This window comes from Sebastes umbrosus, chromosome 3 (genome assembly GCF_015220745.1).
Source record: "Sebastes umbrosus isolate fSebUmb1 chromosome 3, fSebUmb1.pri, whole genome shotgun sequence".
NCBI classification, from domain to species: domain Eukaryota; kingdom Metazoa; phylum Chordata; class Actinopteri; order Perciformes; family Sebastidae; genus Sebastes; species Sebastes umbrosus.
The window spans coordinates 35352833-35376911 of record NC_051271.1 but is presented as its reverse complement, the minus strand read 5'-3'; the positions used below and the strand labels follow the sequence as shown (position 1 = coordinate 35376911).

Here is a 24079-nt window from a genome sequence, read left to right as displayed (position 1 = left end):
GGTCAGCTGCGTCACAGACGTAAGTCAAGCTAATAACAAAGACTCAAATTGGTTACTATACACGTTACCATTGCCAATTTCCTTTCATTCTTTTTTTTAATTTTGAAAATCAAAATATTAAAATTACACAGAGTGACTTGAAAAATAACATATCTATGATGTAATGCAATGCAATACAATAGCCCTGCCATAAACACCACCTCACATAAAATGTTCAGTTTGTTGTTGGGCTACAACTAGTTGTTGGTGTATTGACTCAGTTCTATACAATGTATTCAGGTTATATTGTTATTTAATAATAGTAAAATGCGTTTGTAATATTTCATTTACATTTACAGATGAGCAACAATATTATAAACATAATGCAAGCCATTGCCACAGTGTGTTGATCAAACACAGTGGACGCAGAACCTCCTTTTGCCAGTTTAATGGCAGGTTATGGTTTACAGGAGACTATATACACTGCTACTGTACACGGAACAAAAATTGCCTTTAATACCAATACTGAACAGCATATAACTAACACAGGATAGTTTTCAGGTCAGTAATAGAATATTATGTGCTTTTACTCTTAATGTGACAATACAGTATCAATAAAAAGGCTCATAAGCCACAATTACAACTCATTCAGTAAAATGTGTTGAATATTGTTGGGATATATCCCACATATATCCATCTACTCCGCCTGTTCTCAATGTCATCTTTTGTGTATACTGCGTTTATAATTTCAGGTCAGAGAGTTCATCAAGGCACAGTTGTAAATCATAAACATGAAGAAATCACTAGTAACAACACTAAACGGAATTTGCATCACATAAATTATATTGAAATAACATTATATGTCTCTCTGCCCTGCAATATTGCAAAACTAGCTGTGCAAACAATTCCTACTCCAATAAATGAGGAGTCATTTCGCTGGAGAAAAGTGCAAATGTGTCAGTAACGTGTTCAGTTAAGGCCCCGGATCACGGTGTGCATGAACTGTGAAGCTGCAGCAGCTAAAACTCTTGATTCAACAATCGTTACAATAACTTTGGACAACTTAATGAGCAGCCTGGAGGGCACTTATAGCTTAACCATGTGGTCATATATATAATTCCACACGTGAACTCAAGGACCGATAAGATATGCACTTACTTTGTTTTCACTCCCACACACAGGTAATCCAAAGGCGTAGAAACTCAGTAAAGTCCAGCTACAATTTATTACTGCTTTATTTGCTGTGTTTACCTCCCGTTCTCTCTCCAGCACTAACTTGCTCACCAATTAGCTCCAGCCACACAAGGAGTGCGTGAAGGGGGAGGGGATACGCTGATGCACTGTCTCATGACCAAGTCCACTCTCACGGCAGTCTCTTGAACAATTGATATAGAGTTGAATGAACTGATTCTCACACAACATTTTATTATTACAGGACTGCTGTATTGGATTGCATTACAACATAAATAATTTTGAAATGTTCTGATCACTCATACAATATTGAAGTTGTTTTCTACCAAACAATATTACTTTGTTAAAGTTCTAACCCTTTTCATTTTGCATTATTATGATGAAATTGTTATACGTTTAGGTGTTAGATGAATTAGAAGATCTTTTTTTTTTTTTAACTTTGGTTCAAATGTTTTAGTTTGACCAATATCAAGTACCTAGCAATATTACAATCTACATTGTTTTTAATCAAATAGATCTATTATCGTTTGACCAATTAATTAGCTTGCTTTGGAACAATTATTTTCCGGACTGCAATGGCGCCAGCACCATTTCCATTTTAGCCTAGACTGTCTGCCTAGATGCCAATGTGCTCTCTCTCTCTCCATAATGCACCATGATATGTACTTTTTGGTTTGGTTTGCACTAACCACATGCCTTACAGTGGCCACCAAACAAATGCACTTTCATACATACACCTCTAAATGTGCTTTCTTCTGCACCTCAATGACTCCTTCAACCATTAATGTTTTAGAATAAATATCTCCTATATGGCTTGTACCTTATTGCGCCTCCCTTTCGTTATGGCCAACAAGCATGTCACCTTAAAACTGATAACATATTTCATCTTCATATTACTGATCTCAATGCCGAATGCGGGTAGAAAGCAATTGCTCGAGTAACTCAGCTATTCACTGAGGGCAACACAGTGAGGAAGCTTTTGTTGTCCGTCCATTATTCGGCACAAAACTAACTCCGTAATTAATCAGTAACTTGGAAGTTGACTGTGTTCACTTAATTTGTTCACCCTGGCTTTTTAGAAGCTAAATACTACTAGGAGGGGAAAAAAAGCACAGTTTACAGCTCTGAACGCACTGATGTGACAGGCACTTATTTGCTGGATTTGTGGTTTGTGGATGACATTGCAATGCTTGTTTTTTTTGCTCAGAAAACACACTCCGGTGTATCCCTTATCAGAATGTGTTGTGAAATGATGAAAATAATTATTAGAAAGTCACCAAAACAAGTGGAAAATTTAAATCCTAATCTCTGGTCATGGACGTATTATAGGATCACTTCCAAGCTGCTTTGAGGGGAGTTATCATTGCAATTATCTAAAATCAGAACTGAATCAGAATATAAAATAATTTTATAGCTTACATATTTTAGGCTATATACTGTAAATCTCGCAGGTCAGCCTCGTTCCGTGTTCTATCTGTTTTTATACCATGTTAGACAGTCAGACTAAAAGCGGAAATAAACACCTCATCAGACGGGTGTCTTATGTGTCCTCTCCGCCGTCACCTGTCACAGTCAGGTCATACAGTTCAAAGTCACGGCTGGCTGACCCCCCACCACCACACACACACACACACACACACACACACACACACAGCAACCACGCTCACCGATCATTCATGTACACACACACACGCGCGCAGTCATATTCGCTGCACACACCGGTAGCGACGTCAGGATTGGACGCAGCAGGGGATCCCCCAGCATTCCCGTTTCTGCCTCGCTTGGCGTATCATCATCTTTTTTACCGAGAGGAGATGAGCTCGCGCCGGCTCACACTCGCAGAGGGCAGCAGCAGTATAACAGAGGACCGGCTCCGTTTCTCCGTTTCTTACCGGAGCGCTCTCTCTCTCTGTCTCTCTCTCTCTCTCTCTCTCTCTCTCTCGTTCTCTCTCTCTCTCTCTCTCTCTCTCGTTCTCTCTCTCTCTTTCTCTCTCGTTCCCGGTGCTGCGGAGACTCTTATTATTACCGTAGCGCGAGAGGGGAAGAGTGGGGAGCAAAAGGGGGAGAAAGGTGTTTCAACCCAGCGGAGCGATTTATATGTTTTCAAAGAAAAAGGACGCTTTACGGACGAGAAAACATCACGGTTTAATTGACTCGGTGGTATTTTAATTGTAGTTTCTCTCCGTGGAGTCCGGAGAATCCCAGCTTTTTCATCCGTCTTTATACAACCGGCTTATTTCACGTGTGCGTCTGTTCTGACAGCCGCGCTCGCGCCGCCTCGGATATAGTGTCCTCCTCGAGCCTTGGTCCACGCGCAGCGTTGCATTTTACAACACAAAAACTACAATTTAAAAACTACACATTCCGCGGGAAAAGAAAGAGAAAACACTTTTAAAGTTAAGTGGGAATAAACTGCTCTGAATGCACTTTTTTCGAGTTTTGTTTTTTCGTCAGTTTCACCGTTAACGTTGAAGTCAACAAGCTGAACAAGTGGAAGAAGTTTTTTGTGGAAAAAAAGTGGAAGAAAATAAAAGCGGCTACACGACGACGGTGATCCTGGTCGTTAAACTAAAGGAGAGGAGGGTCCCCCCTCCACACACACACACACACACCGGGACGAACAGGTAGGACAGCCCCGACGAACACACAACATGACCAAAAAGAGTGAAGAAGTCACATGCTATGTTTATTTGAATTGCACATCTAGAAAATTCCGAGGTTCATTAAACGCTGAATGTCGTATCGACGGATGTCAATTCCCTCCGTTATAAAGTGGGCAGCTGCAGCTCATACATACATTTTGCTGCTTGTCATGTGGAAACCTACCACACTACTGGAATGTTCTGAGAACATTCATATGTATCATTATCCGCTCTTTAATTCGGCAACAATAAAAAAAAAAAGCAAACACCACTTGTAACTTTTTCTAATTGGTTCGCTTGTTATTACCACCGTGTTGTAACGTTACAGCTGGATGAGCGGACGAGCCAGCAGTGAGGAGAACCTGTTCTAAACCTTGATTTCATCTCAAAAGGCTCAGAGCTTCTAGGATAATTATAATGCCGAATGGTGACCTCTTTGATGTACATTTAGAAAATGTCTTGATTTTTAATTATCTATGCACGGAACCGTTGCCGTTAATCCAGAGTTCATTAAATTGACAGTTTTTTGAATGGCGTACATGGCTGTTCTCTACGTACTTCATTATTTGGTTCGTGGCTATAGACTTTCAGTTCATGACGCGTTTAAATTGTCAACATTTAGTCGTAATTTACAGAGTCCGATACTGAGACAATTTGATATAATCGAAGACTAATAAAGGCGATGAATTTTACACTGTAGCTTTGTTATTTTAGTGTAAATGGAGGAGGGCAGATGAGAGGAGAGGGGCTTGGTTTCGAAGGAGGCTGAACAAAAGGAAAAAAAAAGAGAAAGAAAACTAAAGTCGAGTTATTTAGCCTTGAAAATAAACAAGCAGGGTCATTTTTTCTGTGTGTGTGTGTGTGTGTGTGTGTGTGAAGTGCTTTTTCTTTTTTTTCATCTGCACATCTCCTAGATTTAAACACTTATTATACCAAATCCCAATTTGATTAAATTAAATTCCAGACTGCTGTATGGGAAGCTATTCAATGGTGATTTTTTATTAATGCATTTTTAGAAGTGGGAGAGATACTGTAATAGAGGTGAGAGTGAACGCTATTATTATAACTGTCATTCTCCTGCAGTCTGTAATTGGGGGCGATTTCTTGTGAATTAAATAACACTGAAATTATGCTGTCCCCTCCTCTGTAAGTGCTCCTGCACATAGTTTTGAAATAACCCTGGCATATGATATGACAGATTATTACAGTTGTAACAGTTTAACCTCTGTTCTGAAAGAGGAGTGCCTGTATTTAGCCTGTGATACATTTTGAGGAATAAACCCTGTTATAGAGGCTCGTCTTGTTTTGTGAGTGTGGGGGAAGGTGTGTGTGTGTGTGTGTGTGTGTGTGTGTGTGTGTGTGTGTGTGTGAAAAGTAAATGTATGGCGATATTGTAACCACAGAAATTGAAACTGTAGTGAAGGATAAAGCAGCAGGGTAGATGTTGAGTTGCTTTCTCTCTCCTCGTACTTCATATCTTCCATGTCTCTGTCATTTCTAGCGGTTTCAGGCAGTTAACCCATACACGTCCTGTGATATCCTTATTTGCCCTCTTGCAAAGTGTACAATAGGTGTTTGTGCACTCTATTTTGTATTTTTCTGTCACTTTATGTGTGAACTGCTTTGACTTCGTATTCTAGTGAAGTGTTTTACATTTGCTCTTGCCTTCCCCTTCTTCCTTGTGTGATTTAAAATAGAGAGCACATGCCATTTTTGGTGTCTTCACCGCACTCTTTGACCCGGTAACAATATCTTTGTCCCATTCAATTATTTTGCTTTGGGATATACGGTATTGAAGTTAAATTTCATGGAAAATCTTGCGTGAACAGAAGCTTTACGGGAATTGCAGCGTTATTGCTCAGATGTTGGAGCTTCTGTAGTTACTGTACAACACTGGTGTGGCCGTCAATAGAGTACTGCGAAGGTGAAGGAGTGTGAGGATGGTGACCTTGAGTAAAATAAAAGGTCTTACCTTATTTTATTAAAAAACAATGTTCATATTACATAATCACATTTTTTTACGCTGGCTGTATCTCCACTGAGTGTTATTCAGTTCACTAAAGTTCATCATCATTCCACGCTCATGATGAGAAAGGTGATAAAATGGCTGTAATGGTCCGTTTGTATAGAAGCAGAAGTGTGGTTGTATAGTGTATATAACTGCTGCAAAGTGTAAAGTGCAAGGTACATATATACATATATTCCTTTTTTTGTGGCTGCATAACGGATACAATATTTTGAGCTCATGGTGTCCAAGTCTCTAACATCTAAACTACAGCCTCTGCACAATAATGAGGGCATGCTGTAGAGTCAGTGAAGCCATATTAGTTAACTGGATATGTAGTCGTACCTTAACTAAGGATGCACCAATTGGACTTTCTCAGTCCCGATACCGATAGAGATACCTGGGCTTTGCGTATCGGCCGATACCGAGTACGGATCCGATACCAGTGTTTAATTAATAAGCTGTATGCTTCACTGTGTAGAAGTGACTGGAATCATTCTTTTTTTATGTGTAAGGCAACATCAGGCTTGACTTAAGCATATCTTTCCTAACTTTGTAAAACAGAATGTGACCAATAAACAATAGATATGAATTTATTTAATTGTTATTTAGTATCTAACATAATAAATCGTACACAAACAACTTGGTAAAAAAATCTTCAAAATTAACAGGACTTACAATTCAGGTTTAAAACTTTTTAATGCAGAATTAATGAATGAATTAAAATCTCAGTCTATAGTGTGTATAGTATATACACATAGAATTTAATTGAATAGATCAGTCCCATTGTCACCGATATCAGATCCAGCTATTTGAGTCAGTATCGGCCCGATATCCAAGCCAGGATCGGTGCATCCCTAGCTTAAGTATTAAAGAATATGTTTGTTCCAATCTGTACTGTTAACAGGAGCAGTCCAAAGGTATAGAGCAGTCATTGGTTATAACAAACAGGCTGAAGAGGAAGGTAAAACGAAGTGAGTGGTGTTTGCACGGACACTGTAGCACTGTGGAAGTGTACTGTACACCGCTGTGAGTTTCACAGATGGCTCAGGCAGCCCCTTCACTAAACACGAGAAGAAGTGAGCAGATTGTAGGTTAAACATATTTTTGGTATCATTGCTTTAGAAAGACAGCGTTTAAAAATATTTTTAGTGTTTAAAAGTGTTTTAAACTATTGTATGTGACCGTTCCCAGCTTAATAGAACAGATGACAGATAGTGCGTGTGTGTTCTGTTTAAGGGAAGACACTACAAGTGAATAGGGTAAACATTTGATCTAATAAATATCACCATGAAACTCCCCCGCTTGATTCATTATTTTATGCATTACAAGTTTTCTGAAATTTGATGTTTAAATATGCAAATGAGGCATTATCTAATGTAGGGATGCCCCGATCTGACTTTTTCAGTCCTGATATTGATACCGATACCTGAGTTTTGGGTATCGGCCTGATACCTAGTAGTACCGATCCGATACCAGTGTTAAATAAATAAAATGTATGCTGGGATTATTCTGTTATGTGTAAGGCAACACATCAGGCTTGACTTAAACATTGCTTTCCTAATTTTGTAAAACAAAATGTAACATATATATATATATATATATATATATAGATAAAATATATAATGGATATAAATTTACTGAATTGTTATTTATTATAAAAATAATAAATTGTACACCAGCAACTTGGTAAAAAAATCTTCAAAATTATTAGAAATTTCAATTCCAAGTAGCCAAGTGTAATACTTTTTTTTTATTAAGCAACAAATTGGTCCAAACTGGAATAAGAATTAAAATTCCATTATACAGTATAGTATAAGAACTGAATTGAAGAGATTGACCTCATTGTCACCAATTCTGGTATCGTTATCGGTGCATCCTATTCTAATAGACAAAGAGTGGTAAAATATGTGTATTGTGGAGGTTTTCTTTCCACTAATCTGAAAGAAAACATGTTACGGAAGCAAATAGCCCATAATCTCAAAATTGACCAGTGAATCGTGTTTTTTTTTTTTCCTGGTGTGTCCGTCTGAAGTATAGAAACTATGTTTGTTTCAATCTCTACTATTAACAGGAGTAGTCTAAAGGTACATAGCAGTCATTAGTCATACCAAACAGGCGGAAGAGGAAGGTAAAATGAAGTGAACTGTACACCGCTGTGAGTTTCACAGATGGCTCAGGCAGCCCAGTCACTAAACACAAGAAGAAGTGAGTAGATTTTAGGTGAAACACATTTTTTGGTATTATTGCTTGAGAAAGACAGCATTGAAAAATGTTTGTGTTTAAAACAATTGTATGTGACAGTTCATGGCTTAATAAAACAGATAACAGACGGGGAGGTGTTAGTGTGTGTGTGTTCAGTGTAAAGGTTACTAGATACAGTTAACAATTCATACTTTTTTATATGCAACAAATTGTGATTGCAATAAATGAAGACTCTCTGAGCTTTGAGAGCATCCCCCCTGCCCTCTAGGCAGCCATCTGTTTCAAATGATTCTCTTACAGTACAAAACAAACTTACGCGGCTGTAAAACTAGATGGGTAACAAATCCCAGTGAACATCTTGCCCGGTTTTTATTTTTACACTTGCTCTGTTCTTGCACAATTTGATTTGAAAGGTCTGCATGCTTTGCTGTGTTCAGGTAGCTGTGGGGAGTTCTGAATCAAGGACATTTTTTTTAAGGTAGAACAAATTGAATTCATATTTTGAGACTACTTTAATTAGCTTCATTTTAAGGAAAGTGGTAGTGAAATTATGGAGTACGTCATGGTTTCACTCTCTAAAATAGCAACACGGATGCTTTGTTTCATTTTAGAGCTTCTCAGTAGCACTCAAACACACTGTAGACATCTTAAATTAACGCAAGCCACGATCACACAATTCTGTTTAGTGTACTATATATACTTTTAATACCCACAGACGGACAGTCCTCTGGAAATGAGTTCTATTTTTCTTTTCTTTACATATTCTAATATAGTATATGCTAGTTATTTTTAATGTTTAACTGGTTTATCACCCGTTAAATGTAACAACATCCAAATCTATACACGGAAGCAAACATGATAAAACTGTAAAAGCAACAAGAAAAAGAAACTTTCTGCATCAGTGCGTTTTAACGGGATGTGGGATGTGTGCGTTATTTTATGTGTATGCATACATACATGTAAGTGTGTGTGAATATGTTAACACAACCAGTCAACCAGCCAGAGACAGACACACGGTTCAGCAACAACCTAAACACAAACATGCACGCCCGTCACTGGATGATAACACTGGGCAAGAGTGGTATCCTTTTGTGTATTTTTGTGTGTGTGTGTGTGTGTGTGTGTGTGTGTGTGTGTGTGTGTGTGTGTGTGTGTGTGTGTGTGTGTGTGTGTGTGTGTGTGTGTGTGTGTGTGTGTGTGTGTGTGTGTGCGCGTGTGCGTGTCTGTGTGTGTGTGTCTGTGTCTGTGTGTCTGTGTAAAGACTTGAAAGTATGCTGTGTGTCTTTCTGTGTGCATGTGTACCTTGTGGGCTGCTTCTACTGTGTGAGCGTGTGTATTTTCAATAATTACCATGAGAGCCCTCAAACTGAAAATGTATCCACATAGTGTGTGTGTGTGTGTGTGTGTGTGTGTGTGTGTGTGTGTGCGTGCGAGCGTGCGTGCGTGCGTGCGTGCGTGCATGCGTGCGTGCGTGCGTGTTGTCCAGGGAGTGCTCAGACGAGAAGATCCAGCTGATGAAAGCTACCTGGAGCTTCATAAATGGGCCCTTTGTCCAACAGCAGAGCTTGTGTGTGTGTGTGTGTGTGTGTGTGTGTGTTACTGAGCCTAAATCTTCACTGAAAATCCAGAAGAAACAAAATGTTTCAGTTTCGTCAGAGTTTCGTTATGGATGCTGCACCAGATCTGTCAGGACCTCGCTGCTGCTGCTGCCATGCTTCAATTTTGTGATTTGGTTGAGAATTCCTCAGTTGTGACAGTTCAAATTGTAATGAACTTAAATGGATTAAGGGGAGACACCCCAGGCATAAACATCGCTTGTAATGCACTGGTCAACATGTCTTCTTTCAGACTAGTGGAAAGAAAACATCCAAAATACACATTTAGGTGTTTATTTTACTACAGATTGTCTATTTGCGTCCGTAGATTTCTCCTAAATTCACCAAAAGTTAGCATTTGATAATGCCTTATTTGCATATTTAAATGTAGAGAAAACTAATAAAAAAACTAATAATAATACTTGTCTTTATGTCAGTAATCACCTGGGGAAGTTTCATGGTGATATATATTAGCTATTCTTTTTTTTTTTTACCTTATTCACCTACAGTGTTTTCCTATTTCCTATTAATATTTGGAGGTTTTTACTGGTTTGTTCATGAGTTGATGAGTGATAAAAAGAAATGCCCAAAATCCCCTCTGTAAAAAAAAGCTTTAACAATGTGTCAACAAAATGAAACACACATTTTGAACCTGACTTTATCCAATGTTCAGATTTGTGTCCTGGAAATGTATGCAAATTAGCACATATTTAATAAGCTACTGCCTCATTTGCATATTTAAACATACATTTTTTTTCGTAATGCAAAAACAAATAATTGTCTTAATATCAGTAATCACCTTGGGAACTTACACGGTGGTATCTATTAGTTGAAATGTCGATCCTATTCATTTGCAGTGTTTCCCCTTAATTAAGCTTTAATTGGAGAGTATTGACCATATTGTTAATTTGGAACACACAAATCACTGGCTGGCTTGCTATGTCCGAGACATATTTTATTTGACAAAATATATTTTTATTTTATTTATTTTTTTGTCCACGACGTAGCCTGCACCTACAGCATACCACTTGTTCTAGAGCTGTCTTTGGACCGATATGCTTTTTTAACAGCCCCAATATTCACCTGTTATGGACTTTCATGTCTGTAGTAGGGATGTCACGAGAACCGATACATCGTTACCAAGTCGACGCTAAAATTCTAAAAACGTGACGGTACTCTTTTTCTACAGTACCGAAGGTACCGTACGATGCCTGTAATGGTCATCGGTAATGATGTGACGGTGAGGAAATTTTCCCACCAGTTAATAAACTCGTGACAACACCGGTGTTACTGATTACACCGGACTTTACAGGAAAAGATGACGCTGAATATGTGCAGAGCGCTAACTCTGATCTTTACTGTCGGGTGGCGGTGTGTCTGGCCTCTCCGTTAGCGCTACCTGGCGCCGCTGCTCCGTGCACACCGGCTGTGACAGCTCCATCCGCCTCACGGCGATTATCTCATTAACGTTATGGTTCCCTTATAGCATTGGGATTAAACGTGAAATATTGCCGAATAGGCACGTTTGCTTTTGGCTTCAACAACAAATCCTCCGCACTTCTCTCGGTCTGTCGACTCTCTCTCGTCCCGTGTGTGTAATATGACACCTGCTACTCTGAGCTGATGGACCAGATGCATTCACGGTCATTATGAGGCGTCCGTCATCTGACTATCGATTGATAACGCGCCGCTGATACGCCAAAATGAACTAAATGGGTCAATTTTTTTTATTTATTAATTAAAGGCTTCATGCATCTGTTTTTTGTAATGTTCAAATGTTTTTATAAAAGATGGGTAATGGGTATTGAGAATCGTGGAAATTCACTGGTATTGGTATCGGCTACTAGATTTCTGGTATGGTGACATCCCTAGTCTGAAGCCTCCGTAGTACGAGGCAACGCAGTTAAAAGAAACAACCTTATGGTGCATAGTTCCCTCTGAACTGCTTTACCTCATAATGTTCAGGTCACCGAAGGCATGTAGTGTTTGCTGATCACTTCCATTACAATCCCAGCAGTGTTATGTCACATTTGGGAGGACTTTTCTAATAGGTGACATAATTACTCTTAATTGTCATAGATTGCATTGTGTGTTAAAGCTAATTAAAGGTATTAGATATTACTGTAGGTAATAGATAGAACTTTGAACGGGTTACTACCGATGACTAGAGTTGTGGACAGGTTTAATCCCTTCAACCCTGCTGTAACCACCTACACCTATTTTCTTCTTTCTTAATACTGTGTTTTTTTTTTTTTTTTTTACTGTCCCAGCGTGGCTCTTCATCGGCCCCAGGTCATCAGGCAACTGTACACACACGATACCGAATATGTGATATCTGGTCGAACAGTGTATAAAAGTTATTTTTTGGAGTTTATTGCTTTGTTAGGGGCAATTACCTTCATCACGTATTTGGAAATCAAAACAAAAATCTGTGTTAAATAATTTACTAATGGGCTGTGATAGCAATAGAAAGGATAATACAGGAATACAACAGGACTCTTTTTTTGTAAACTATGATGCTTGTACTTGTTAATATTTGCAACTAGCAGCTTCACTGCTTCAGCTGAAAGGAGGCTTAGGATGCACAGCTGGAGGTAACCGTGCTGGCCTCTCTTTCATGACTCTGGAAAACTTCAGACGGAAAAGGGACACATTTGAACCTTTCCTGGCAAAGTAGGCTAGTTGTTTCTGTCAGTTAATAATAGTAAACACATGTGTGCCTGTGGTGTCGAGATTGGAAATCTGCTTGAGATGAGAAAATACAGTTTGCATATTTGTTTTCGTAAATATAACGTATTGAAATACCACATGACAGAGATTTGCAGCAGATCATTTTTTTGTTTTTTGTTCTCTACACTCTGAAGTTATTATATCAGACAAGTGTAAAATCAGAGTTGGGCGTGTACATTAATCCTAGGTACTGTATGTCCACACAAATTCATTGGATCAGATCATCATATTGAGTTTTTTGTATTGTGAAATCTTCGCCTGTGTTTGATGAATAAAAATAACTAAAAAGGCTCTAATGTGAATTATAGAACATAGGGATGCACCAATACCGATACCGATATTGGGCCGACACTGACTGAAATAGCTGGATTGGATATTGGTGACAATGGGTCCAATCTATTCAATTCAATTCAATTCTATGTGTATAAACATTACATACTGCAATTTTAATTACTTTTTAAGTTTTGTCCAATTTGTTGCTGCATTAAAAAAAGGTTTACACTTGAATTGTAATTCCTGATAATTTTGAAGATTTTCTTACTTTTTTTCTACTTTTAAGTTGCTAGTGCATGATTTATTATTTTAATAATACATATCAATTCAGTAAATTTATATCTATGTATTTATTTGTTACATTTTGTTTTACAAGCTAGTTAGGTACTAGCAATGTTTAAGTCAATCCTGATGTTGCCTTACACATACAAGAATGATCCCAGGCACTCCAACAGTGAGACATACAGCTTATTAATTCAACACTGGTATCAGATCAGTAATCTTTATCGGCCGATACTCTCTTTCATGTGAATCCGTATGATGTATTCTCATAAAACAATTTGTATGATATCTTTGGAAAAAAGTAATTCCTCCTTTTTTGTTTGTTTTCCTACGAAGGTTCGGAAACACGTGTCAATTTACGCTTGTTACATGCATACCGTCTTTTAAAAATAAACTTCCGTCTTCACAGGAAACAATTTCCTTAGGTTCAGGCAATAAAACTTCTTAGTTAGGCTAAGGAATAGATCGACTTGGTTAGGATTAGGCAACAAAATGACTTAGTTAGGCTTAGGAAAAGATCGTGGTTTGGCTTAAAATAATTCCGGAAGTGACGGTACTTAATAACGTCAGTTACGTGACTAACAAATCAACGTTGACTTCTGTTTTCACACGGGACAAGAACGCCGGTCTCCTGGGTGGAAGTCCGATATTTTTTGACCCACCCATCCACCCCAGCCTCCGCCCTTTTTCCTTCCCGTTCTCTGCTCTTCATATTCCCTAGTTCACAATTATGTGAGTTACACACAAATTGATTTCATGGGATATACACAAATTACAGTGCTCTACTTCTTGTAGGTATAGCAAAGAACAGTATGTATGAGACCAGCCAGATTTTTTAGATAATATACGTCATGCTGTATAGTGACAGCAGAATATGTTGAATCGAGTCTACCAAAGGTTTCATTTGGAAGATGGTAGAGAAAAAAATAAAGTCCCAGAATGCTGTCACATGAACCAATTTGAATACACGTACTAGGCGTATTTATTTCAGTGTTGCGCTGGGGACGCGTGATACATCAAAACATCCCCAGAGCAGTAAATCACTTAAGTCCTCTTTTGAAGCTAATGATAAATTGCTCGAGTTGACCATGTGGCATTAATCATTTCTATAAAAAAAGAAGAAACAAATAATGTTTTATATTTATATATATATATATATATATATATATATATATACATTTTTTTTTTTTTTGCTTTCAACTCAGCTTTTCGAGACTCAGGCTTGAGTGTGACACAAGACTGAGCTCACCTTCTTTCTTTGATTTCCTCCCTCAGGAGATCTACACCCCCAAATGGATTGTATGTTTTAATGTGCCCTTGCTGACTTTCACTTGGCACCTCTCTTTCCTGCTGTCATCTTTAGTGCTGTGTATTACTCCGATAACTCAAGTCAACTCTGTAAAACACATTGAGTGATAAGGGACTGAAGACTGCACCACATGCAGAATTGTACCGCACAATTATCTAATTTATTATACAATTGTTATAATTCTAAAATATAATTTGCTGTGCAAGACGGCCCCATGGCAGAGCATACACATCTTAAATTAATAAACAATATTATCTAAAATTTTCTCTTTTGTCTAAATAGAGCTATACATGAATCTGCAATACTTTTCTTACTCATAATACTGCTAGTATTACTGATATATCCCTATACTGTAAAATATAGGTGGTACTGTGAGTGAGGCTTTGCTGCTAATAGCATTGATTAAATAGCAGTTCCAGTAAATCAATGGAAACATCTCAATCAAGTGGTCTTTGTGTTAAACGCCGATGTTTACATGCAGCCTAAAGGTGAAACTACACTGGAGATATTGAGCATGGGATATCGGCTTAGTGTAAGCTGCTGAGAGACCTCGTCCTTCAACGTGACTGTGCTGACACTCTCCAGCAGCAGTGTTAGCCTTGATCCAATTCCCAATCCGATTTCCAGGTGCACACTATAAACTTATTTATATAGCCTATGCGTAAATTAATTATGTTCAAATAACAAGAGGAGTCAGAGACCTGAGCTCACCTGGGGGGCAAAAAACTGCTAAATTGGCATTTCAAATGCTGCAGTGACTACATAAAACATTACATAAATCCAAATTGAAATCGAATATCTTGCGGTTGTGTCCTTGTCAGTGATTTCATCCTCAAAATGCATGCATGATTGATCTGCTTGTCCAGGGTGTTTTTCTTTATTTTTTTTTAATGTATCATGGCTCATCGGCTGCCTTCGTGTGTTGATTTGGATGCCTATGAGTAATTATTGTGTGAGGATTTGGTATCAGAACAGCAATGACCGGTCCATCTAATCACCTCCTGCCAGCACATTCAGTTCAGCAGCTGCTGAAAAAAATAAATAAATAAAGATACATATATTGATATGGCACAGCAAAATAGTAATGACATTTATATTGTGGAAAAGGATAGCTGTATTTAAAACATCTGATGCCGACGGCCTGGGTTTGCATCTCATCTGAAAGTCGCTCTTAAAACATCACCCCTGATCTTTCTCTAACCTCTACCCAGTAATTTTAGTTGCCCTTTAGCATTGAGGCTAGACCCCAATGACTTTCCTAAGGAAACAGAGATGACTTTTGCATTGCATGGATTTTAGAGGTCATGTCAGGATTCAGTAATCTGGTGCTCCTTGGCTGGAAGCTAACATCGCCACAGTAACCAGAGCATAAGACACAGCAGAATGTAGCTGCAGAATAGTTTTTGAATTACATTTGTCTGTTGTGTGTAATATACCGTGTTAACTTCATATAAACACCTTCACTGGATCAGATAAGCTTTGGGTGGTATCTCTTTTTTCTTTTCGTACCTTCGTACCTTCCTGATATTTGGTGCTGAGCAAAAACCGGCTTGTCCCTAAAATGAAAATAGCTGGTCCACCTTAAAAGCCTGAGCTGTAGTTGTGGCTAACTTCGGTGCTAATTTCCTTAACTGTAATAAGCAGCAGGTGGAGTTGGAGCATTTATTGACCAATACATATCCTAAACTGTACACACACACACACACACACACACACTGCGCTGCTACGTTCACAGCTATAATGTTACTGATGACTTCATACTCGCTTGTTCCCTCTCAATTGCACACTCACTAATGTTATGCTGCACACAGTGGTGGTGATATATGTATATGTATAGTATATATATATATATATATATATATACATATGTGTATGTATATATATATATACTATATATATACTGTACATTTAAACTAATATTCTTGTTTATTTCTACTAGCCTTGAATTTTTACACACTTAATCACAGATCCCATTTTTCAGCTTTATTATTTGCACTGTTTAATATAGTATACATAATTTACATATTTATGATTTAATTTTTTATTATACATTTTCTATGTTATATATTTCTATTCTAGAATGGGAGCAACTGTAACGTAACCCAATTTCCCCTCAATAAAGGTTTTCTGATCTGATATTTATGTATAGTTTCCTTGCCAGAGGGAGGGAAGTTCGTCCCGAGGCTGGCCGTTGTATTTATACCCTCCACCTTAAAGTAGGGTGCTTCAATGAGCTGTGACTACAAACGGAGTTCACTCCATCACGGAGTGGGAGGGTGGAGGGGCCGGATAGGAATTGGTCCTAAATCCCCTCTCAGGATCAGGAAAAAAAAAAAAGTATTGTCCACTCCAAGGCAATGGACATTTGTTGTTGAACTGGCTCGCACAGAATTAAACAGAGAATAAAAAAAAAAAACATACAAGATACTGATAGAATCAGCTGCTTTAATGTCATCGCAAATCCCCCGTCAATATCAACAGACAAAACACATTGTCCTTAAATATACTGATGCTTTTCTATGCTTATTAAAACGTCTTTAAAGTTAAGAAGCATTGTAACAAACAGAAAATCCTTTGGTAATACTCTGGAACTATTTGTACATGTGTACACAAAACAATGACAGTGCTTTTAATATAAGCAGCCATCCAGCGAAGAAACATACAACCAAAATATCTTGTGTGTTTATTAGTGTGTTAAAAGGTCATCGCCACCCTGCATTGAAAGTGTGGGTCTCTTGCTGGCTGACTGGTTACACATGGTTACATTAGCATTTCTACATGCACGCACGCACGCACGCACACACACACACACACACACACACACACACACACACACACACACACACACACACACACACACACACACACACACACTGACAGTGAAATGCAGTGTGTTTCAGCACATTGGTTGTGTGTGCCTCTTGCTGGCTGGTTGGCTACATTAAAAGCAGGCTCATTGGTGCTCAGCCAGGCTTAAACACTAGTGTGTGTATGTACTGTACTGCGTGTCTAAAATCCCACCATGCTACAGCCTAGTGACTCATACATTTCCATGTGCAAATGCACGTAGCAGAGAACACTCCACTACATCCTTCAGAGTTTATCGCCTTTAACCTCTTTTCTCTCATTCTGCTGTCATCCTCAGTCTCTCCTCTCACTTCCCCCCTCTATATGCCGCCTCTGTAATGTGGACATCAGCCACAATGTGGTGTCACCTCTGGCCTTGACTGTATAGTTTATTTCAGTAATATATATATATATATATTAAAACATTCTGTCAAATTTAAGTGAAAAGTAAATAAACAAAAAAAAAAATTGTGAAATTAATAATCATATAAATACATTGTGTAAAATATATAAATGAACCAACGATTTGTAAAATAAAACTAAACTTTTTATGAAATGTTATTTCCTCGGTCATTTATAATTAATAATTGCTGAAATTTATTGGATATATTTTTTATTTCATTATAGTAGTAGTAGTAGTAGTAGTAGTAGTAGTATTTTATTCAGTTATCACACATAATACAATAAATATAAACGAACAGTATTAACAAAGTCAACAGTCTCTGTAATAAATAGTGACTGAACAGGCAAAGGCAGAGGCAAAATGCTTATATATGCTTAACCTATATTCCTATCAAATTAAACTACACTCCAGAAAAAAAATAAAATAAAAAATAATCATTCATACTTGCAACCCTCAAAATAGCTTTTTAAAACATTCTTTTGAAAACCAAAAGTGAATTACACATTCTTAAATTTATATTAGTATTGTTTCATAATTTGACCCCAACAATAGAAATGCATCTCCCTTTAAGCTTTTTGTACAGTAAACTTACAAATACCTCTCAGATCATATTTGCTCTCCCATAGTGAAAAAAAACTTTTGTACACCGTCTGGGAGTGACTTTGAGTTGGCTCTGAACATTATTTACATTATTTTATAATATACCAAATCATAAAATTTCATAACATATAATCAGTGGATTAGTGTAATCACAGTAACCAGCCTTATTAATAATACGTATGGATCGTTTTTGAAGGAAAAGGATTGAATTTAGGGTCGTTTTAAAGGTGACGCCCAATGCTGCCATCAGTATGTGTGTGTGTGTGTGTGTGTGAGAATGTGTATTGCTGCCTCACTTCATTCACTTTGCAGAATGACGTGTGTATATAAATACCTGAAGGCTGTTTTTAAATTCATCTGCTGAAGGAGGAAAGTCTCAGAACTCACCTTGAATCTGTGTTCAAGATGTGGACGTCCAGTAGGAGCAGGATTTATGACAGAACTTGTGTGAAAGTGTGATGTGGAAACCTAAAGCCTCCAGTGTGCAAGCCTGTCATTTTGCATTTTGTAGTTGAACCTTTTTAAGATAACAGATATTTGCATATTCACAAATCTGGAATATGACTAGCTAATCAAATATTGTGTGGAAGTTATTATTCCAAACTGGTCTATCTAGGACTTCTACATTTAACTACATTTAACCAACTACTTTACCCTTCAGTGAGGTGCATAAGACCTTTCTGCTGTTTTGACAATCCCTGTCACAGTTCAGTCACAGCTGAGCGCTCATTGACCTCAACATGTTTTACTTTGTGGAGCTCAGAGTGGACGAGTGAGTACTACAACCAACTCACTGATGGCTGTAACTCACTGTACAGAGGAGGATGTCAACAACCCCTCAGTGGCCTAGCAATGTTGCTTTACGTGTGTGTGTGTGTGTGCATGTGTGTGTGCAGGCTCTCTTGTGGATTGTTGCTGACGTGAACTTTACATTTTCTTTACATCTATATGGTGTCTGCCTTGGTGATGCTTCATTCAGCTGTTACAGTGGCAGGTTATTTAACACTAGGACCGCCAGCATTCTAGCACCCTCTAAAGGCACCGCAACGATCTGCCAGACCGTCATATGTAATTCCATTATTTGTGTTTACAAGCACATCAGTAACAGGGCGGCTGTGGCTCAGAGGGTATAGAGCTGGTCCTCCACCATTCGGAAGGTCGGTGGTTCGATTTCCTGGTTCCTCTGGTCACATGTCGATGTGTCTTTGAGCAAGACACTTAACCCCAAATTGCTCCCGAAGGCTGAGCCATCATTGTTTGAATGAGTATTTAGATTAGATCCTCATGGGCAAAGTTGCATGGCAGCCTCTGCCATCAGTGTATGAATGTGTGTGTGTGTGAATGCTGACATGTAGTGTAAAAAACTTTGAGTGGTCGGAAGACTAGAAAAGCGCTATATAAATGTAAGTCTATTTACCATTTAATGCATTTGTTTGAAAACTAGACTTCTGCACCTCCTCATGGCTCTGTTTTCAGGCTTTAAAAAATCTGATCGGTGCTTGGTATTTCCTGAACTAATCTCAACAGACTTTTTACAGTTTTTTACAGCTAGACAGTACACTACAAGATGTTTCTGAAAACATCTGAGGAGAGAAATAGGCATTACAGTAACAGAATATTGATTCATATTTGATCAGCGCTGCCTAGTTTGACCGTTTGGTCAGAGTTTTCGAGTTATTGACAGCTGCTCAGAGATGGCAGACTCCAGATCAGCTCTTACTGCTTGTTTTCCTCCGGTCTGTAAAATCTTGCATATGCCGTTAGGAGCACCGGAGGACACAGAGGCACATGATTTTTTTCAGATTACCTGTCTCATGCACTACTGTCAGGATATAGTGTTTTATAAGAATATATTTGTTTTATTCATATTTGCTCCATTTCTACCCACTGCTGCTTTAAGTGCAATTTACTAGCACATCCACAAGTGACGTTTCAAGTAGGAGCTCTTCTTCAGACAAATAAACATAATATCACTGAGCATAGAGCAGGGTCAGCAACCTTTCTGATGACCCCTGCCAATTTACAGTGTTTATATTTTTTACTAATGCACATTGATTTATTTACTGCTGCTGCAAGTCTCCTGTCCAAATGGACCAATTTGCTTTAAAATGTTAACTCTCTGGAACGCTGCATGCAACAGACTTGATTGGTTTACATAACCTAGAACCTAACTGTTGTGCCGCTCCGGTACCATCGTGTCCCGTTCAGAAGCTTTGTCATCCAGCCTTGAACGGCAGTGTCTTTTTGGATGCTTCGTAAAATAAATGAGTGGGCTGAAAAGCTTGCAGTTTTTATTCACAGAATTATTTGCATTATAAAAACCAGTCCTTGGTGGTCCAACTCTTAACATACGTGGCCTTTAATATTGCTTTTCAGCTGTTTCCTATTGGTGTTGGAAAGTGGATGACAATTCCTTGTGGGAGTTCCAGATGGCAGACTGTCAGGTCGATTACAGTCTGACCGCAGCTGTGGGCTCACGTTGACCTGTACTCAGAGAGTTGGTGGGCTCAGCAAAGGTTAGAGCCCCCAGTGGCAGAAGACAGTAGGAAGCTGAAGCGTGGCAGAAGGTGACAGTGAGGGCTGTTTTGGCATGTGTGTGAGACTCCGGCACCAGACTCTTGCTGTTTGCGAGGTACTATTAGTGATGCAAGTTGAGGTAGTTCAGCGGTGGTAGCTCAGTGAAGCTAGTAGTTGGCAGTGGATGATAAACTAGTGAGGTGTTGTAATTTGATATTAATGTGAGATCCAGCATTACAGTGTCAAAGGTTAATTGATCAGTTAAAACTGTTTCGGCTTACCTTTTTCACAGAGGCCTTTGTTCTGTCAGATGGATAGTGCTTGGCACTCTCCAAGTTTGCAAGCATGCATTTCATACCCTATTTAATTCATTATTGAAAGTGAAGGGGGTTACGTGTGACATCCCAAAAGCATATTTTACAGAAAGTATACCATTGAAATACCAGGAATTTAGATCCACAGCTTTTTCAGTCTGGGCACCTATTTTATTCACAATGACGAGCGCAAAGTGGTAGGTCCTGGGCGCACGGACGGCGTGGGTGTCTCCAAGCACACTTGCTATTTTGTGCGTGTCGTGATCAATAAATACACTATCAGCCAATTCACATTGCTCTGAAACAGCTCTGCTAATCACAATGATGCATTGCAACAGTGGCTCAACAAATGGAAAGTAATGGTGTCTGGAACACTCAACATCAAATGTGTTGTTTTATTAACAGCTCATTAATACATTGACAATAGAAATGAATAATAAAACATAGTTGACAATGTGACACTTTTTCATTCCTAATTGTATTATCTCAGGTTGTAAAATTGTACTCATATTTATGCATATTTGCTCCAAGTATTTCCTTCGCTCTTGTTGAAAGAATCACCAAAGCGGCAGCAGAGTGATGTTGCACCAAAAACAATTCCTGTCTATTTTAAGTCTAAAACCTTATTCAACGTTCCTCCCGCCTGTGCACCATGTGCACTGCACTGGGCACCAAAATATGAAACGTTTGATACGGGCAAAACAAATTTTAAAGTCAGGAAAATACTAGCACTAGAGCACTCCTTGCGCAAAAATAGGGCCCTCGTTGTCAGAGCTTTGTAATTGTCTGAGCGGAAACTGTAAATAAGTGCAATCTTAAGGAGGTCAAAATGAAAATGTGAATGTAGATATGGTATACTGCAAAACTGAAGTACACAGGGTGGGGGCAGTGAAAATCAGGACGCTCCCTGAAAAACAAAGAGGGCCGGCAATGGAATGGATGGTATTAAGACATTCCATTTCTTTGTTGACTTCATTCTGTAGTTGGTGGATCTGTAAAATTGACATCTGTTGTATTTACCTATTTTGTGGAACAATCACAAAAAAGAAGAGGCTTTGGAAGTATGTGATTTGGACAAAAGAGAGGCAGAGATCAACTGGCTCTGGCTAAGTAAACCTGGCTTCATGTGCAGATTTCCCCCACGTCTCACATAATGATTTTTGTCTCCATGTCAGTATGTACCCAGTATAGGTAAGAGAACACAGTGGGTTCAAACCCCACCAGGGCCTTTCTGTGTGGAATTTGCATGTTCATATCAGGTACTCTGGTTTCCTCCCAATCCAAAAATATGCTCGTCGTCAGTATTAGGAATACTCTTGCCAGTGACCCCAGGGTGGGAATCGATCCCCAGACACTGCACTTAAGCTGACCACTGCTCCAAATAACTTAAGATGGGCACATACAGAGATTCAAATTTTCCAACAACATACTGCCAACATACACACATGCAGTAGGCGATTTGTTATTTTTTTAACAGGGGGGATGGTCTAGAGTGGCTGCGATCAGCTCCGGTGGCTGTGTCATCCGACTGTGGCACAGCCACACCCGGCAGAAGCTACTAATTTGCACAAACCTCAGTCAGATAAAGGATCAATGAGTCAGGCAGACTAGACTAACATATTCGGCCCCTGCACTCTCTCTGCTACAATATGGGATGGAGAGCGGGGATGGCAGGTAAACAAGGGGGATGGCATCCCTCGTCATCGCCCACTCAAATCGCCTATTGCATACAGGTACATCCATGAAATCTGACCTCTGCATTTGACCCATCCTAAGCATTTAGGAGCAGTGGACTGTTGTAAAGCGCCCGTGGAGCAGCTTTGGGTTCAGTGTCTTGCACAAGGACACTTCGTCATGCTGACAGGAGCAGCCAGGGATCAACCACCAACCCGCTCTACCCCCCTGTCTGAATGAGAACCACCGGACTTTCAACTAACTCAAATGTAAACCCATCTGCATCATTATTAGATGCAACTAAATAAAGAGCGACATAATCCAAATAAGGAGGAGGTTGGGGTGGACGTCCCATATGAAACCAAGTCAACGTTATCTTATTTTACCTTACTTTTCTTACGTAATTTACGTACTTAACGTACGCAAGTTATGTAACAAGCATACATATTTTAACCCAAACCACAATATTTTCCTAACCCTAACCAAGTGGTTTTGTTGCGTAACCTAAAAACAAACACTAAAACTAAGTCTTTCAAAAGACAATGTATGCATTTAACAACCGTGAAATTTACGTTTCCTATGAACACGGAAGTTTATTTTGAAATTACACTATGCATGTAAGAAATGCATGCAGAAATTGTCTGCAACAATCAGGCTTCATTGTGTTGAATCTTAATGTGACTAGTAGTTGGGTCACACACCCGCTCAATCCTGCTCAGACAGCATTGCTTGATTAATGTGCAGTTTAATATAGTATTGTCATGTTTTACCAAGTGGTGCACACACAAAAAGGTCCTAATGAAAAGCATAACAACCCTCTCTGTACACGGTAGATTGGGTAGTTTAACTTTCATTTATTACTTAAAGCAGGAAAAAATACATAAATACAAGACACCGCAGTGTGAGGCAATGTTGTAAGAAACATAAACAGAACACACAGCTACACAAAGATCTTTTTTATTGAGAAGACAGGTTGGGAATATGGGAGAAAAGGTGGGGTGTAGGGGAGCCAATGCTGAGGCTTGGGGGTATCTAGAGTGTTGGGCCAATGAGGCAGAGAAGGGAGAGGTTCACTTCCACAGTTGGGATGTGATGTACTGTAAGCAGGTCTGTCCTACTCTCTTAGAGGAGAGGATAAAGTGAGAGCGCAGGTCCTCTGGTAGCAGCCCTGTCCCCATGAAACAAATGTTGGCCTTTTACTTTTCAGCAAATCACAGACATGATATATGACAACGTTTTTTTGTCAAACAAACGTAGGACTTTTACCCAGGAGAGCGCTGTTTGTGTCTTGTGTGAAACCAAAACTAAATGTTGATATAACGCTTGTTATGTAACATTGTTACGTTTGTTACATAATGTTATATAAGAATGTGCGCTAAGGACGACTGTTATTTATTACGGTATTTACGTTGTTGTTGTGTTACTATTTTAACATAAACCAAGATGTTTTTTTGTTGTCTTGCCTAAACTTAACCAACCGTTTCACAACGTTAATCACTTGACATTGTGTGTT

The 24079-nt window shown here is 38.8% G+C and overlaps 1 protein-coding gene and 1 long non-coding RNA gene across 9 annotated transcripts in view; one reads left to right on the top strand and one right to left on the bottom strand.

The window, feature by feature from the left end:
• Nucleotides 1–3579: 3579 nt before the first annotated feature.
• Nucleotides 3580–24079, top strand: part of LOC119485982 (teneurin-3) — a 387301-nt gene continuing 366801 nt past the window's right edge. For all 8 annotated transcript variants that reach the window (XM_037765855.1, XM_037765854.1, XM_037765852.1 and 5 more), the window contains exon 1: nt 3580–3794. The gene's annotated coding sequence lies outside the window, so the exon portion shown is untranslated. The remainder of the gene's footprint in view (nt 3795–24079) is intronic.
• On the bottom strand, nt 13179–22776 carry LOC119485985. Its single transcript, XR_005206413.1, has 3 exons — nt 22624–22776; nt 22501–22504; nt 13179–13191 (listed from the first exon to the last, which is right to left on the bottom strand). It is a non-coding gene; the product is annotated as an uncharacterized LOC119485985 (long non-coding RNA).